We start from the raw sequence: 17,790 nt of genomic DNA, 5'->3' as shown, positions 1-17,790 counted from the left end.
ATTGAAAGGTAACAGAGGACCAGGCAAGTGCAGGAAAGGGGATAGGTCCAGGAAGTGGAAAGTATTTGGAAATATTTTAGACAATGTCATCTGTGGTCAAAGTAGACATGTTAAGAACAAGGGTTTTAGCCTGTAAGCAAGGGAATATAGAAGGCATTCTCTCTTAAGTGTATTAAAAGCATCCAGCACAGTATAAACATTTGGAAATTGATTGGATTAAACATATTATCACTTTGAGGCAGGAGATTTACAGCAAGTTCAAGGAGTAACAAAGCTATTTGTTTAAACAGAAGTCTCTGTTCCTCTCTGGTCTAGCCCCAAATGTCAGGACCATACATAGCTCCCCAGAAGGGGCCCACCAATCCTGCCTTCTGATGTTGCTCCTTCCAGAGTTAAGAGAGGTTTTCTAGACTTGCATTTTCTCACTGTCTTCTTTTTATTTGGTGTAATTATTTCCATAATGTTGTAGACCTGGTCTGCTTTGGGGCATGATTGTGAACACAGCAGCAGTGAATTCAGGCTGTAATTGTGAAACTGTTTGGAGCAGGCAGAGAAGCTTGGATCTGGACTGGAAAAGGCTAAAGAAAGTTAGTTTGTCAAAAAAGCCTGATGCTGTGATGGATAAGTTAAATCACAGAGGAAAGGCTACTGTTTAATTCAGTGAGTTTAGTGCATGGTAAAATGCACGTCATCTTGTCTCCGCAAGATTTCTCAAGCATATGTTAGCTAACAGGTGTTAGCCTCAAATTTCCAGACAATCTAGGGGCCAATGTGAGTCTGGATCTCAAAGTACAGTATGAATTTAAATGTTTTGGGTTTTTTGTTTGTTTTGGGTTTTTTTTTGTTTTGTTTTGTTGTGAGGTTTTTGCTTGTTTGTTTTGTTTTTTGGCTATTAAGCAGATGCTTCAACTATTCATTTCAGTTTGTATGGTCCAGGTTGTGTTTTAAATAGGCATGAGGAATGTCTTATATTGATATGAAAGTTTCAATAATACCAGCTGAAGAAAGTTGTAACAAGATGGATCTATTCTGCAACCTTCATACTACATCAGAGAATGATTTTTGGGTTGGTTTTTTTTTTTTGGTCAACTTATATTCCTTGCCTGTCTTTTACCAAAATAGGTTCTTCTGTCAACAAACTGAATTTAGCGTATCTTTAAACCCTCCAGTGTTTTGAATGTTTTTTGGTCAAATGTCTGTGTAAAGGTGGTTCTGTGTTTCAATAACAACCTTACTGTCCATCCACAGTTACTGACTTGTGGGCTTTTTTTAAAGTCTTGTGATGCTTCATGACTTACACATTAAAAAAGAAAATGTTATTGCAGAGAATGGACTGTGTTTCGGTGCACAGAAAAAAAAAACTTTTCTAAAAGTTTTATGATTTCTGGACCAATCTCATGACCCTCTGTGGTCTCTCTTGACTTCTGACTGGCATTCTGAGCATTCCCCACTCTCTTTGCAGCACATAAGCAGGTAGCCCAACACCACCAGGGTTAGAGTTCCAACTCTGGAAAGATTCGGGATTTTTCTGTAAGGATGGGATGGTGATTCATTCTGAGCTCTCACAAGACTATCATGCAGCTGCCCCTGTTTCAAAATCAGCAGCCGCGCCAGCTCGTCTCCATCAGCCTTGAGAAAACAGGAAACACAACGGTCACCACAGGAAGCGGTGCACTCTTACACACACCCCAGAAAACTTAGCTACTGAACCTATTGCAAAATGTTAACAGAACACTGTAGGGTACACAGAGAAAAAGACGAGAAATCTGCTGACCTCTGGGTGCCTGCAATTCTAATCTTCAGTTTCTGAGGCCTAGAGTTTAATTCAGTCATCAACACGTCCTGTGTTTTTCAGTTAAATCCCCTTCAGTAGGACGCTGTTATCAGAATGAATATTATTTCGTTTCATACCCCAAATTTGTACAGAAGTGCAGTCAGAAGCTTCTTGTCTGTAGGGCTGACAGACAAAGATAGCAATAGAAAAGATGGAGAGGACTATGTTTTATTAATCGTGATTAACTGTGTACTCATTTCCTTGGTAACGTGGAAGAAATTGGTGTTTTTAGGGTGGAGATATGTATGTAGACCTTGTGATTCAGATGTTTTTCTTATTAAGTAAGATAATTTGTTTCTCACTTTCTTGGTTGCAAAGAAAAGACTGAACCATAACGTGGCAGAGAATAGAAGTGCCCTGTGTATGTTAAGGAGGAATTCCTCTGAGTTGGAAAACCTCTTCTTGAGGGTGCTGTGGGACATGGACACGACTGAGAGAAGCACAGGGTGTTCCACACAAGAAGCAGAAGAGATGAGAGATCATACACTATGCTAAAAGACTTGCAGTTTGAGGTTTTCTATTGTGCTTGGGTATGACAAATGATCTTAAAAATTTCTCCTCCAGATTCGAAGGGGAACAAATCCTCATTAGGTGCTGGTTGCTGGACAAGTAAAATTTTAGTAGGCACTTTCAAATTAAATAAGTTAGTTGAATTAAATAAGGTGTAAAAGAAGTTCAGTAATACATGGCAGGAGAGGATCAGAAATGGAAGGTGATGCTAGCTATTTAAACCAGATCTAGGCATTATTTTTCTGTTAGATGTTTAATTTGTCCAGTAAATGGGCAGTTTGAGACTTGGTCCTGGAAATAACTGATTTGCAAGTTCTTGCTAAGCTCTCTGAATTATTTAGGTTGGGCCGTAGAGGCTGTTGAAAGCTGGATTTTTGTTGTTGTTGTTTGTTTGTGTCAAAATTTATCAAAAGTTGAAGTGAAAAAGTTTTTAACTTTTATTTGAACGTAATGTTTTGTTCAACAAATTAAATCTTGGTGGATATTCACATTAGTAAGAGAAATGTGATAATGATTTAGGGTGAATTATCTGCCCTCCCTGGTTTGTTTTGTTTGCTTGTTTGTTTGTCTTGATTTCTTTGTTTTAAAAATTCTTAAAAAGAATAAAAATCAGCCAGTAACAGTCAAATTATTCCCATAGCTCTGACCAAACAGAAACAAAAAGTTCAGATTCCTGAAGTCTGGTCTTCACAAGTACAGGAAAGCAAGAAGTATTAATAGCCATATTGCAAGAGTGCTGAGAGTCCTGTACAGAAAGTGAATATATGAAGACAGTGTTATCAGAACATTAGAGAAATATTTCTAGGAAGTTAGCTTGGATTTACTCAAGCAGCAAAATTACATGCAGTATCTTTAAGCAATCTTGCCTGGATGTGAATTGCTGACAGATGAGACAGGCAGCATGGATAAATGCTATGTACATCTCTTCAGCCATTAGTGTAACATCCTTAATATCTTCATTGTCTGCCTTGTTTCAACTGGTCTTATTCTATGGTAATGGAAATACAGTTCTACCAAAAATAAACTGAATATTTTACTGGCTACTGTTACTCCGGAGAATTTCTGTCCTGGTTTCTGTTCTCCATATTGATTTAGTATGGAGTTCATGACTTTCAACCCAGCTTACTTTTGAAAATGCCTAATCTGAAATGAAAACTAAAGAATACTTCATTTTGAAGTAACTCATCATATACAGATTGCTTCCATTTTGCACAGTCATTCAGCAGGCAGCTGTAACTCCCCTCATTACGTTAGCTCTCTTAACAGTAACACACTCTGGAATTTTTCTGAAGCTTACAACCACTTTTTTAAAAGTATTCTGTGTTTTTTCCTGCAATAAAATACATTTTCATTCCATGTGTTCACTGAGATTAGCAACATGACCTGTTTTAATACTAACACATCCAATTTCTCTTCATTTTGATATGACAGCTCTCTCTTCCTGCTGGATATTTTGAAAGTTCTGAGAATATTAGTAGTTGAAGTTGAAGTTTACTGGGCAGAGTACTGCTCTGCTCCTTTTTTCCTGATAACTAGGATGGAGTTTTCCTTTTCTCTTGGTGGCACCCTACACAAAATGTTTGTCTTTTCCTGTCTAGTATTACTGGCTTTCTGTTTGTTTCTAGGATAATCTCCCAGTTCATGGATTTGTTTCAGATTTTCTGTGGAGGTCTTAATTCGGTGTTTTTATGTGGACAAATTACCATATCCTTCAACTCCAAGACATGTCTTACTACTTACTTTGATTCTTAATGAATCAAATTCTGTATCTTTGGGAATGTTATGCATATATGTAGGTTGCTCCAAAAGTAATGCCTTCTAGTAATGTCCGTGGAAACTGCAACAGAGAGTACAGTAGCACTGTTTGATAGAGCAAGTTTTCAGCTACAAAACACTGTTTTTCAACACAGTCGCTGCCATTAGTGATGCATTTTTACCAGCGATGAACAAGAGCCTACATGCTGCACTGATAAAAGATTGCATGGCCATTTGGAACTTTGCTTGTCTTGTCTTTCACATTGCTGTTACCACTGCTGAAACACAGCACCAGCTACCTCAGTGGGATGACATCCACTGTTTAGTTCCATAAATGTTCAGCAACTGTCAGTGATTGTCAATGGGTGCAAATTTTTCTGCATGAAGAAATTCAGTGACACACCTTTCTTCAGACACACTTCTGTGGCAGATACCGTTTTGTCAAGCTACCCCTCTGTTGTCATCTGTCACACAACAACAAAATGTAAAGGAATATTGGTGGGAAGTTTCAAACTCTACTGCTGTACCACCAACATAATAAAGTAGGAGGCATTATTTTCAGAGCAGCTCTCATACTTAAAATTGGCCCTTTGGAACTCCTTATCATGCCCATGTAAATGTGAAAAAATAACCTGTCCTGAGCACAGAGGAGATCCTTAAAATATGTGCTCATGTGACAGTTCATCCTAGAGACCAAACATTCAGAAATAAACCATGCTACCACTTTTTTCTCATCTACTTTATTCAGCTTTAACTGCAATTCACAGTTGCTTCCAGATGTTTTCCAGAGGTCTGATATTCATCCTCACCTCTTTTTAATTTAGCAATTACGGAGATTTCTTTTCTGCTTTTAGCCTATCCAACATTAGTATTAATAACTTTGGTACTTTTTCTTAAGAACTTCTTAAGTTCTGAAAGAAAAAAATCACCATTACCTTCACTCTTATTACTTTAATATGCAAAGCTGTTGTAGATGAACAGGGAAACCATGGATTTAAGTCCTCATATGTTTCATGTGCTTGTTAGACTAGCTCATACTTTCTGAAAACTGTACTTTATTCGTGGTCTAATATGCAGTATGAAAATGATGTAAAGTGTGAGGCAAGAAATAGAAGGGAAGGGGTACATTTTATGCAAATGTACTCAGAAAGTGTTCAGGACTGGTGACTTCTAAGTGCTTAGGAAGCTGTGAGATTGCTGTAGTGCAAAAGGTTCTGGGGGCCTCTCACTGGAGAAAGCATTGTCTGGTTGGACTTAACACAGCAATTTACAACTCAAGTAGTTAGGAAACTGCCCTTAAGGCTAGAAAAATCTCCACCTGTGAATTAAGGCATAAATTGTGTTCAGCTTTATCATATAGGTGCAAATTTGAAAATGGAAAACAGTCTTTAAAATGTGAGCATAGTCAGGATTCTTTAAGACCCAAATGTGCTCTAAAACAGGCTAAGTTACATTTAATTACACTTCAATTTTTTCTTACTATTTCTTTAGGGAGAACTTTGTTGAAGTGTCAAGCTTCTATAATCTCTCCTGCCTATGCCAGTGCAGTCGCTGAGTTTTGCCTTCCTTTCTTGCTACCTTCCTTTCCACTCTTGCTATCAAGACTTCAAAGAAGGCCTCACATAAGTATCAGAAATGCACCACAACAGTAAGCATCATTTCTCCAGTAGCCATTCCATATCACACCTTTCAGTAGTCAATAACTTCTTTCTAATGCCTCATAACCTAACTTGCCCAGGCTGCAACTACTTAGAACTTGTTTCATGAAATATAGCTCAGGTTTCTTTGCTTATTGTGTTGGCTGGCACTGTTAATTGACGGTCCAAGAAAAATAAGCACACAAACAAAAAGTATTAGAGCAATGGAAAAAGGGAAGAAAGAAATGAGGATTGGAAGTTCAAAATGCAGCTTAATCTCTTTCATACTAGCATATTTTAGTCCATTAGTTTCTCAATTCAACTTTAGGCCAAAGCATTAATTGAAACTTAATTTTGTTTCATTTAAAAAAAAAAGTAATAAAAAAAAATAAAAAAGCAGAGAGGAAAAGAAAAAAAGATGCCCATGAGATATGCGAGGATGGGTATATCTGTGATAACTTCAGTATTAGGACTTAATAAGAAATGTAAATGTTTACCTTTTTTCACAGCTTTTACAATGTGTAGGGAAAGCAATCTTTCACTTCTTAGACCCTCAAGACTTGACTTTCATACATCTTGAGCTTTCTTGGTTTCAAGTGCCATCAATTGGATGTTAAGGCTACCAGGTAATCTACCAATAAATAATCTAATCCTCCTCAGAGCTGCATGTGATACATGAAGTATTTTATAGGATTATCAGTAGTTTCAAAGCTAAACCAGTGCAGAAAAATATTTCCATCTTTTCACAATAAGAGAAAAAAAAACTAACATTGCTTTATTTATTGCTCAAAACAAATGCTTTTGCTTTGCCTTAACAAAACCAGTATCCACAGTATGCCAATTATGTCTTTTGAATGACAGAGTTTCTACATGCCAACTCCTATTCTGGTTCCTTCATTTTTTCTTAGAGGGGTTAATTTCCTTATGTCACATTTATCTGACAGAACTCAAGTTATGGATAGAGCTGAACTCAGAATGAACAGATTTTTGTTTCCCTTTGTGAAATTGGTAGCAGTTTTAGCCTCATTTAAAATTATGTGTTTTTTCCCAGGTTTCAATTATGCAGTTGTTTACAATACTTTCTGCCTTTGAGGAGACAGCTTGAGTCTGAATCAGATGACAGAATGACTGGACAATGTTTGTTCTGCTCTGGTCGTTGCTAAGGGAGAGGCTGCAGCTGCCATAGACCTGAATGTTAAACCCACACTTGCTTCTTTTGTAGCCCCTGAAGCATAAAAAAAGCCTTTCTTACTGTGAAAACTTCAGAAGATCTTCCTCAAGGTGGGCTAAGGACTCCTTTGAGGATATCAGCTCAGATATTCCAGTTGAGTTTTTTTTTCTTTCTCTTTTTTTTTTTCCCCTTAAATTTTATTTTTTTATTATTTTTCCAGTGCTTCCTGTCCTGTATATTTTTAATGTTAATGTCTGCTGAAGAACTGGAGTTTGATTTTGGTGCAACATTTTTCAGAACCATTAGTTTCAGTCTCTAACTTTCAAAACTATCAGTCTCAGTCTTGATGACCATGCACTATTAAGATGGGCTTCATTTATCACTGACATTTCCTACAAAGAAAAGCAATTAGAATTATAGAAGGCTTGCGTGGAGGGGAAAGGAAAAAGATAAAATAACCAGACCATTTCTACCCTGCATTTGTTCCAGCTGGTGACAAGCTTGACTATGTCTCTCCCCCACCCATGCAAACAGTGAGCAGTGGTTCTGTAGGTCGCAAATGATATGATTTTGCATTTCTGCCTGCCTACTGGTTTGGGCAAAGTAAAGCAGTGGGGCTTTGCAGAGCAGGACAGCTGGTTAAACTGCTTCCTGCTGTCTGAATCTTTCTTTCTCTTTCAAAGTGAGTTGCAGTAGTCCTTGTGGGAAGGAAGGAGAAGATGGTGGTTTTGCACAAACATTCTCAGTGACTGTTCTTTTTTTTTTCTTTGTGGCAATCTTGGAATTTCCCAGCAGGCTTTTCTTTCCTGCAGCTCCTCTGATATATTTCTTCTTCAGTTTCCTTGCTAAGTCTCTGAGCCATAACCAAACTTGTTCACTCTCTTTAGGAAACATAATGGAAAACTAACCTTTGAGCCAACCTTTGGAATGCCAGGGCAGCAATAACTCCAAAAAGAAGAGGAGGTAGGGCTGCTTCTTGCCTCTCTGGTGGGTGGATTTTATCAGAATAGGTAGTGCTGATCTGTATCGCTCAGCCACACCAAGGTTATACAAAGAGCAGCAAAACCCCAGGAGCATAACAGTAGGTCTGCTTTTAACCTCAACTTTTATCTCTCACAGCCAGCTTCCTTCCCACACCACAAGCACCACGTGTTATTTTATACCAAGGCAACACTCAGCAACTGAGGTCTGTCTGTCCATGGAATGGAAAGGGAAAAGACAGATGACAGGAACACCAGATGTGTGGGCAACATGAGGACTAACAATTGTGGAGCAATGTGCCTACAGACCAGTGCTTAACTGCTTCACGTGGCCTTCTCTGAGTTTTGGCATGGTGGGGCCAGGCTTTTCATTTTTTGTCTAGCTGTTACCTTCACCTTTAGGTGATAAGAAATGAATACAACTGAAAACTGCTGAATGAAATGAGAGAAACCTGAAGAAATCAGGGGGTGATAGAACCTGGTTCAGTCTATCATGGGGCACCCATGGCTAAAACCAGTGCCACCCTGTGCCCCAGGGTGATATATTTGTTGTACCTGGAGAATGGTAGCAGCTCCCATCACAAAAAGGTCATTTCACTCCCCTCCTCATCTGAAATTTGCTTAGCCCTATAGATATGTGAGGAAACTGGTTATACACTTTAACACATTTCCTGAAAATCATCTCTATATGGGGAAGAGTGGTTCTTACTGCAGTTCATGAAGAGTGAGGCCTTCTAGAGCCTTTGGCAGGAGATAAGTCCTTGATCATATGTGCCTTGAAAACAAAGAGAAACAAGGGAACACCTAAAGCCATGAGTCTGACTGAATGAGAACGCATTGGTGTTTACTTTGAATTACTTGTAGATGTGGCAGATACTGGCTTTTCAAGTGCTTCATGCTCAGTGTGCTGCAGAAATTGAAGCAGTATTTTTCATCCTTCATCTCCCTGATCTTCAACATAAAAAGATGAACTGTTTAAAAACACGAGATGGAATAGGCAAAAAACAAAACAAAACAAAACAAAAAAAACCCAAAAAATAGAACAACAAAAGAAAAGAACACAACACTGAGACAGCTGCACAGACCAACAGCTGTGACACACACAGGAAATTTGGATGGAAAGAACCATTAGTGCATTGAGACCATCTCCTCTCCTGTTAGCGGGGCCAGCCCCCTTCTCGCAGACTTTGCGAAAGCAGCTACTTCGTATCAGATATGATATAAGTGGCTCTCAGATTTTGTGCTTCCTTAGTAGAATCTCAGGGAAAAAGCCTTTTCAGAGTTCAGTTCCTGCTTCACCTTTTCTTGTGCTCATTGTGCAACAGAAACAGGCCTCTTCTCTGTATTTAAGAAACTGCTCAGACTACCATTTTGTGCTGCATTATCCAAATAATGATGTTCTTTTGTTGTTCTACAGCAGATTCAATTGCATAACAAAGCCCATCCTAGGATGGCTACAAGATGACTAGAGACAGCTATTTTGCAGCCAACCTGTTAAATGATTGACGTATGTCTTAAAGGTTGGAGAAAATAAATAGCTGGCAAGACTGTATGTGCCTTTTGGACAGCTGGGCACATCTCCCATTAAGCCTCAAATATTATAGATCCATTTTGCAGACCATATGTTTATCCTTTCAGCTCCTTAGGAACAGAGAGTATTACACAGATGGTAAACACAAGCTCAAATTTTAGAGACTGTGTGGTAAGTCTGCACTGTCGTCATCCTGATTTCTCACTGATAAGCTGACCAGTTTCAAGTAATTTCCAATGATAACATCCAAAATAAGCGCTCCATGTGTAGCTGGGTAAATCTCATGGCCAGTCAATGTCCAAAATTATTAAATTAATCTATCCAAAACAAAAAAATGCTAATGTTATTGCAAACTATTAAAGATACTTGATGGAATGTGGGGTTTGGGTTTGGTTGTTTTTCTAGGACTTTTTTTTTTTACTTTTTTTTTTTTTTTCTTTTCAAAGAGCGCTAGCTGGAAAACTATTTTTGCACTGACAAATTAAGAGATCTGAAGTATTGTCTGGCTCTTGAGCACAGTCTGTCATCTCCCACATCTTGCCAAACACAGAAAACCATGTGTTTTCTGTCAGAGTCCCACAACAAACCATGTGGAAAACAAAGGGCTATAAATAACTCCTCCTCAACATGAAAGGTGACTAATCTGCTGCTTCCAATAATATCACCCCCCACTCTCCAAAATCCCCAAATTTTCTTTACCTTTACCTGTCTTTGTGCTGAAGCCACACTGTGGCTCTCCTCTCTTTAGAGATATCATTGCTACTTGTTGCTCTTTCAATCCTCAGTGCTTGCAAAAATACCACTTTAATTGATTAACATGTCCATTGTCTCTGCGGAAAGGTAGATTTCATAAAAGAGCATGGAATTTTAAACGCTAGCTTTGGAGAGTGTGTGCTTGAGGTCTTGTTTGTTATCCAGGATGCTGGGTTAATTTACTAGTTCCCCAGCCAATTCATTTGCATTCCCTATGCCTTTATTTCCCCGGTCAGACATGGGGTGGGGGTGGGGAAACGCATATTCAGTGCCTTGTTTGAAACAATATGCTGCATTTAAAAAACACTAAAACGTTGTGAGATCCGTTGATAAAAATATGATAAAATAAGCACTAAATGCTACTACCACAAAGCAAAGAGTCAGCTACAATTGCTTTACAGAGCTTAAAATCCATACAGGTCTGGAAAAATAAGCAGGGAAGGATTTCCTCCAGCTGTCTCTCCTGTCACTCTCCATCAGCCAGGGGACACGATTCACCCACTCCTTCTTGAATCTGACCAACATTTAATGGAAATATGGTGCCAAAACCAGTGTTGTCTTTATATGTATATGCTAAATATTTCAAAAGTGTGATTTTAACTAAACATTTAGTGGTGAATAAGTCTTTTTATTTTGTGCTGTACTTTAGTATGCAATGGGCCAAACAATGACAGTCCAACTGAACAAGACAGATGATATCATCTGTTGTTAAAAATAAACTGTTCACGTTGCCTAAGTCACACGATTAATGGAAGTCACTTGCTGTATTGTTAAAAGTTATCTTCTTTTGCTCAGCAGTAATTCTTTTCAATAATATCTATTCCTCCACTATCACATTTGATTTAAAGTCTTCTCTGGCACAGGTATCCTAAAGCTGTGCTCACCTACAGCCAAAATAACAATAGCACCAGTAACAATTTTGTAATGTGTTGAAACTCAGCATCGTGTAAAAAACAGCATTTCACAATTTTGGAGTAGTTTGTTATTTTGAATTCATTATGTATTTTGATAACCCCAGGGTGAGTCATAGCAGGGAAGGCTGTTAGTTGATGAAGAACTGAAATCTTTATTGCTATTCCACATTTTCTTTTTGGCTTTGTCTGTTTAGTTGGCAAGTTGTAAAATAAGAATTAGGAAGAGAACGACTGAAGAAGAATATTCCACTGCAAAAAAGGTCTTTTCATCTGTGATTTTTCCTTGATTTTTCTAACTGATGTCACAGTTTCAAATTGAATTTGTGTAGAAGATCTATAGGTGTTTTTTCTTCATAAATTCATTTAAAAAGTCAACATTGGGATTTTTTCCCTTCATATCTAGCAATTCTATAGGGAGTCTATGCATTAGTTTACGGTAGGCAAGTTATACCCCAATCATCTATGAAAATACGAATCCATAAAGCAAATATTTCCACATAAAACACTAAATATTTATGACTTGATACTTAGAAAATGATGATAATGTGAAGCTTTTGGATAGATTTATAATAATCTCTTCCTTTTCTTGTGTTTTTCCAGGCCCCTCAGACTTCCTCCTCGACATAGCTTACCCTCGTTGTGTCATCTGAAATCCAGGATTCCTGTGTATTCTCTGTATTTCATTCCTCTGTAGTTCCTTGTCTCTGGCCATCAGTGCCTCCCTGACTCTAAGCAACCCCTGCCTCTTTCTGTTCTCACCTGTATTCTCCTGTTTTTCTGTGTTGTCAAATGCTTTCCAAATCCTAGCCCATGTCTCGTTTTCCATGTACCTGCTCAAAATTGGTTTGTGGGGAGTCCGGTTACAGCACTGGAAAGACAAAGCATAGTTCAGCTCCATATACAGGCTTGGGAATAAAGCCTGTTGTAACTAAGCACGCTAACAAAACATTTTTGCAGTGCAAATAAGTCCTCTGTGTGGGAGGCCAACTTTTAAAATGTGCAGTGTGGCATTTTAAAATTCCCTTGGGGCTCTGACCTTGTAGGCAGATGTCTTAGACACTGGTAATGTGTCTAAGTGACTTTTCACAGTGATCTGTCCAGACAGCATCTGCTCAGCAAAACTGTCTTTTAGCAGACCAGTACAGGACAGCATCTAATCTCACTTATTTCATCCTAGTCTGAATGAGGAGAACACAGCCTGCTTCACCTGAAGCACCTCTGCAGGAAGAGCTAGGAAAAAAATCAGTGGCTTCATTCTGACACAAGCAGGTAACAGTGAAAGGGAGGGGGCCTTGTTTCTTCAGCATAAATAACATTTTTATGACTCCTGTATCACAATTCAGCAGCTCTGATGTCAAATTACAGTAACAAAAGAGATGAGAGATGGTATGTGTGGGAAGGAGTGTTGACAAAAGCATCTTGTACAACTTCCTTTGGGCTCCTCAGCTGTGCTATCAGAGGTGGCCAGCTGTGTAGGACAAGCCCAGCTTTAGGGGAGCAAAGCCCTAGACTGCCAAGAACCAGCCTGTGGAAATGGCAAGCAATTAGATTGGTTGATAAGCTTTCAGACTCAAGAGCCACTGGCTCTGTCAGCCAGCAGATTAATTTGCTTAGTCTAAGTAAATGCCTGTGCTGGAAAAACTTTACTGTTCACTGTTTAGAGCATCCCCCATTTCTGATGGTGCAAAATGTGTTAAGCTTAAAAATACAAGATAAAACTAAAAATGTAAAGTTCATTAAAACATTTTTAGATCCTTATAATATTAATTTGGGTTTCTTGTTTTGTATTTCAGTTTTTCAGTTACATCAGTTTTGTCTTTTCAGACTCTTCAAGCTGCCCTACCATGATGACAGAAAGCTTCTGAAGGAAAAAGATACTGAGATTCCAGAGGAACTCATGCCAGAAGGTATGGCTTCTCAGAACACAGAACAAAAGATAAAGTACAAAATGCTTAGCATTAAGTTTTGGGGGAAATAAAATGTTCTAGCAGGACAGTATCTCACAACTTTTCTCAGCTATATTTTCTCTATCACTGTGATACCATCCATATTAAGATCAGCTTTCTAGACCTCATCTTTGAGATGTTATGCCTGACTCCCTATTGTCTCCTTCTAAGACGTAGTTTGAATCCACCCCTACAAAGCCTTTCTTGTCCCTATGCTGCTTGGTTCTTTCTTCTAATCATTTCTCATGAGGTCTCTGCTAAATGTACTTCTGCATACAACTTTTCATCACTGACCCATAGCCACAGGAAAATGTTTCTTTGTACTGGATTGCATGTGTATTGCTCTGTTTAATCAAAACTTCAAGCTTCTCAGATGACTATGTAACAGTGAATGCCAGCTGAGCCTCAGTGGTAATTCTCTTTGCTATTCTTGATCCGAATCCTCCTCCATAATAATGTCTGCCAGTGGCACTCCCACTATTGTTCCAGTCCTGGGCTTCTTTGCCAGCTAGAGAAGGGGAAAAAAGGGCTTCCCCCACCTACTTTTAAGTACCTCAGATGACCTTTGTTATCAGTGACACCTTCTTTAGTGCCAGCTTCATACAGCCTCTGTCACTGTAGACAAACAGAAATGGAAAAACCCTAATCTTAAAGTATTCTTCCACCTTGGAGAATGTATTCTGTAATGCAGCATGTCAGATTCAAACATAGCAGGAGATGTTCTCCTTGATCTTCTTAGAGAACTGTTTGTGCCTGCCTATTGTGAAGTTTTGTGTTTTACCCAAAGGGAGACTGCATGAATTCACCTAGTGTCTGGAATAAGACTGTAAATTACTCACTTCAAAACTACACCATTGTGGTTCTTATAAGAAGGAAATGAAGTGGACAAGAATGCCTGAACCTAGAATTTGAGTGGGGAATACTAATAATAGATCCTCCTGAATTTAAGAAGGTAGACAATTTAATTCCAGCTGTGTTGGCTTTGTGGTGGGTATTATCCAGAATCACACTATTACTGCTTTGGGGATCCCTTTGCATTCCATGCACCCCTTCATTATATGGCTTCGATATTTTACCCTTTTTCCACACCACATCTTAGAATATGAACACAAATCTTACAGCCCCAATAAGTGATTGCTGTGCCACTTAAAGGGTATGTACCACCTGTGTTATTTGGAGCTGACAGCACAGGTCTCACTACTTGCAGTAGCTGAGAGTGTGAATCTTGGCACTAGAATTCAGAATATGAGTCTCACTGTGGAAGGATTCAGACCTCACTCTACGAGGAGGAAAAAAGTGTGAATCTTGGTATTTGTGTCTGCAACACTAATACTGAAACATCCATATTGAGCTGCAGCCTCTTGAACTGTATCCTGTGTACATGAAGAATGTGTTAGATTGAAAAAATTACGGTACAGTGATTTTCATTTCTGAACACTGAAGGACATCAGAAAAACATCCTTCATGTTTAGAACATAACATTAATTACTTTCAGATATAACATAAGGAGTGTGTATCACACACATACTGATACATTAGATTGTGGACTCATTATTTATGTCTGAAGCCTGAGCAAGGAACAAACCCATGCTGGTCTTCTGCTAAAATCTACCTTCTGCTAGACCTCCTAGAGCTTTGTCATTCATTGCCATATACAGAATTTCCCTTCCTTTTCTTGCTTACATTTGTTAAGACGAGGTAGGGCACCTTTTCAGGAGGACTGTCAGTGAACTTGCATAAATTCTCTTTATCTCATCTGCCTCATTTAACTCATAAGGCTCTGGCTATATTTTTCCTAGACCAGGCCCATTTTTCTCTTTCTTTCTACAGTACTATGCTGAAACCTATCCAGATTAATGAGCACTCCTGTGGCATTCCCTTTATTCCTTGCAAGCATTAATAAGCTGTAGTGAGTCAGAGAAAGCTCCCAGCTGGAAGTTTTGTGTCTGTGCATGGGAATGGGCATAAAGGAGACACTGTGGCTAGCAGACAAATTTGTGGTGCACACAGAGTTAACACGCTGACAGAAACACTGAGGTTTACATCTGAAAAACCAAATGTAAAAATAATATGATGAGTAAGACTAAAATTCCCTGTTCTGAGCTTCCATGGGGCCAGCTCCCCTCCCCCACCGTTCGGGCATCAGCAGTCACTTCTCCTTTTTGCTGTGCCTTGCAGAAATGTGTCCTGGGATGAGTCAGAGCAGGACTTCCAGGCAGTAGCATTACTGCATTTGGCTCCCATCAAAAATGCCTGCTGCCAAGGCCTTACATCTCCTTCCACATACTCAGAGGGATCCCCTTCTGATTTGCTTGTTTCTCCTTGATCCTCTTTTCTTCTGAACCAGGGAACTGTTGAAGATAGGAGTTTGGAAGGGGTCTCTGGTGGTCACTTAATGTGGTGTTCTCCTCCAAGTGAAGCTTCACAAGTAGATCAGGTCATTCAAGGTTGCATCTTCAGGAGACACCACAGCAACCCTGCCCATCTCTTCTACGGCCTGGCCACCCCACTGGGAAGAACTTTTAAAATTCTTTTTGTCCTCTCCACATTCATAATCTCTCCAAGTTTTTCTGCTTGTCCATGTCCCATTTGTCACTGTTTAGCATCTACTCTTATACACCTATGCTCCTATCTGGTATTTTATGTGCTCTCTTCACACTCTTTGCTGAGGCTCTGGTACCTTCCTTGCAGTTAGCACACACCATTCATGTGCAACCCTTTTTCAAAGAGAACAAGGAAAAAAAAATGCTTAAAAATGTCCTGGGAACAGAAAGTAGAGAGCACACTTAGGTGTAAAGAAGCATGAATTTAGTAAACCACTCCAGTCCCCTTATTGGCAAGTTCTATGGTGAAAATTCAGCCGCTTAGAATGTCTTCCAAGGAGAGCCCATCTCCTGCTGTGGCTGAGGAGCCAGTCTGCCCTTGAGTCCTCTCCTTGACCGAGAGCTTGCAAGGTTTTCATGAGACACCCAGAGCCTTGTTCCCTCTGAGGCCGTGCCTGACATTCTCCCACTGCCCCAGAGCATTGGAGGTGTGGAGGGGGTAGGTTGGCTCCTTCCCCGGACTTGATCTGCTGAAGGATGGGGCTTACACATCTGCTTTCTGTTGGTCAGGCAGCCACGGTACAGCCATATTGGCCTCACTCCCGAGCCCAGGCTGTGCACGAAGCCTTGGTGACAGCATGCTCTGAGCAGTGAACTGCAATGGCAGTGCTTGGTTATTAGCAGGCATCGTAGTGGGATGCCGTGTCACTCTGCTGCATTTGGAGATTTTATGAAGGCCACTCGTGTGTTATTATCCTTGGGTGTAATTGCTCACGTTCAGTAGCTCTGTAATAGATCAGATACAATCTATGCTGTAGATCTTCTCTGCCCCGATGATGGTGAAATCCTGATTTCACCGCTGAGATTCGTTTCGTTTCAACCCTGAAAGTAAAACGGGGAGTTGTTGCGGGGCCGACCGCCTCATTCTGAAGGTGGATGTCACCTCCCTGCGGCGTCAATACAGAATTACAGCTTTCGCAAGATCGCCGTTTTCGATTGAATTAAACTCATTATCGAGTTATTGTGCAATAACATGTTAAGTCGTTGTTGTATTTTTTTTATTAGACTTTGATAATCACGTTGTTTACAGAAATTGCCGTTTTTCAGTAACTGATTTTTTTTCATTAAAAATATACTTGCCCAATGTATGGGACTAGCTCTACTGACATCTCATGGCTTTTGCGATGCACACCATCCCTTTGGAGACTGCACGAGTTGTACCCCGTGCCTCTGCCTGCACTTCATGCCAGTGAGCTGCAGGGACTTTACAGCTTTTTTTTCTGGGTAGTTGCTTCCGTTCCACCAATACAGTGTCCCACTCCAGCAAGAAGCCACAAGGAATCACAAACTTAAGGACAGGTAAGAGCCAGGGACCCCCAGGTATAAATATCAGAGAGGCAAGAAACGGTTACAGGTCAGAAAGGAGGAGAACTGGGTGCATGCTGGCTAGTTTTGTAGTCTGCCATTATAAATGACTTGTGTTTTTTCTTCTCAGATGAGAACACCAATCAATTAGGAATACAGAAACCTAAAGTCACTTCTGGAGAAATGAGGATGAAGAGGTTTTGCGGCACGAGGAAGGCGAGAGGAGGTCCCTGTGCCTGGCTCCTGTTGCCTCATCGCTGTTGTAACAAAATCCCAGCTCTTGGCCCCAGCCCGTGGGACTCTGGCTGAACCACACTGCTCACTGCCTGCTCACAGAACGTCACTGCAGCTGAGAATTCAGCCACCAGCTGTGGAAAAGCTCCATTGGATGCACAGCGTGGTAGCTGCTGCCGCTTGGTGGCATGAACTACTGACTGCACATTTCATCCATAGCGCTCTCTGTGCTGGCTTACAGCAGGATACAAACTGAAACTGAAATCCTGCATTCCCGAGGTCAAAGCAAACCCATTTGCTTCACTGAACCCGGAATACCACTATGGATCCCAGTACCCCCAAATTCTCAACGGGGCTCAATCACCTAGGAAAGCAATGGTGACCATCGCGGATATGATCTGGCAGCACAGGGAGCTGTGCTCTGCAAGGCAGTTGTTCAGGCAATGGAAAGCGTCTGTGAAACACAGGAGCCATAACTGCAGAACCAAGCGCCAACTATTTTTCCTATGAAAATTTGCTTTCAGAATTCAGTGCCCACTATAAACATTCTGCTTGCAAAGTGAGAAAGATAAAGCTTCTCAAACATCCCTGTAAGGCTGTGTTCCCCTTGCATGACT

The 17,790-nt window shown here is 40.0% G+C and overlaps 1 long non-coding RNA gene across 1 annotated transcript; it reads left to right on the top strand.

Annotated features, from left to right (window-relative positions):
* Positions 1 to 906: 906 nt before the first annotated feature.
* On the top strand, positions 907 to 17,760 carry LOC107314803. The gene is made up of 3 exons (XR_001555630.2): positions 907 to 12,354; positions 12,910 to 12,992; positions 17,070 to 17,760. It is a non-coding gene; the product is annotated as an uncharacterized LOC107314803 (long non-coding RNA).
* The last annotated feature ends 30 nt before the right edge of the window (positions 17,761 to 17,790 follow it).

Source organism: Coturnix japonica, chromosome 5 (genome assembly GCF_001577835.2).
Source record: "Coturnix japonica isolate 7356 chromosome 5, Coturnix japonica 2.1, whole genome shotgun sequence".
Classification (NCBI taxonomy): domain Eukaryota; kingdom Metazoa; phylum Chordata; class Aves; order Galliformes; family Phasianidae; genus Coturnix; species Coturnix japonica.
Note: the sequence above shows the minus strand (reverse complement) of the source record. Positions and strands in the feature narration are given on the sequence as shown.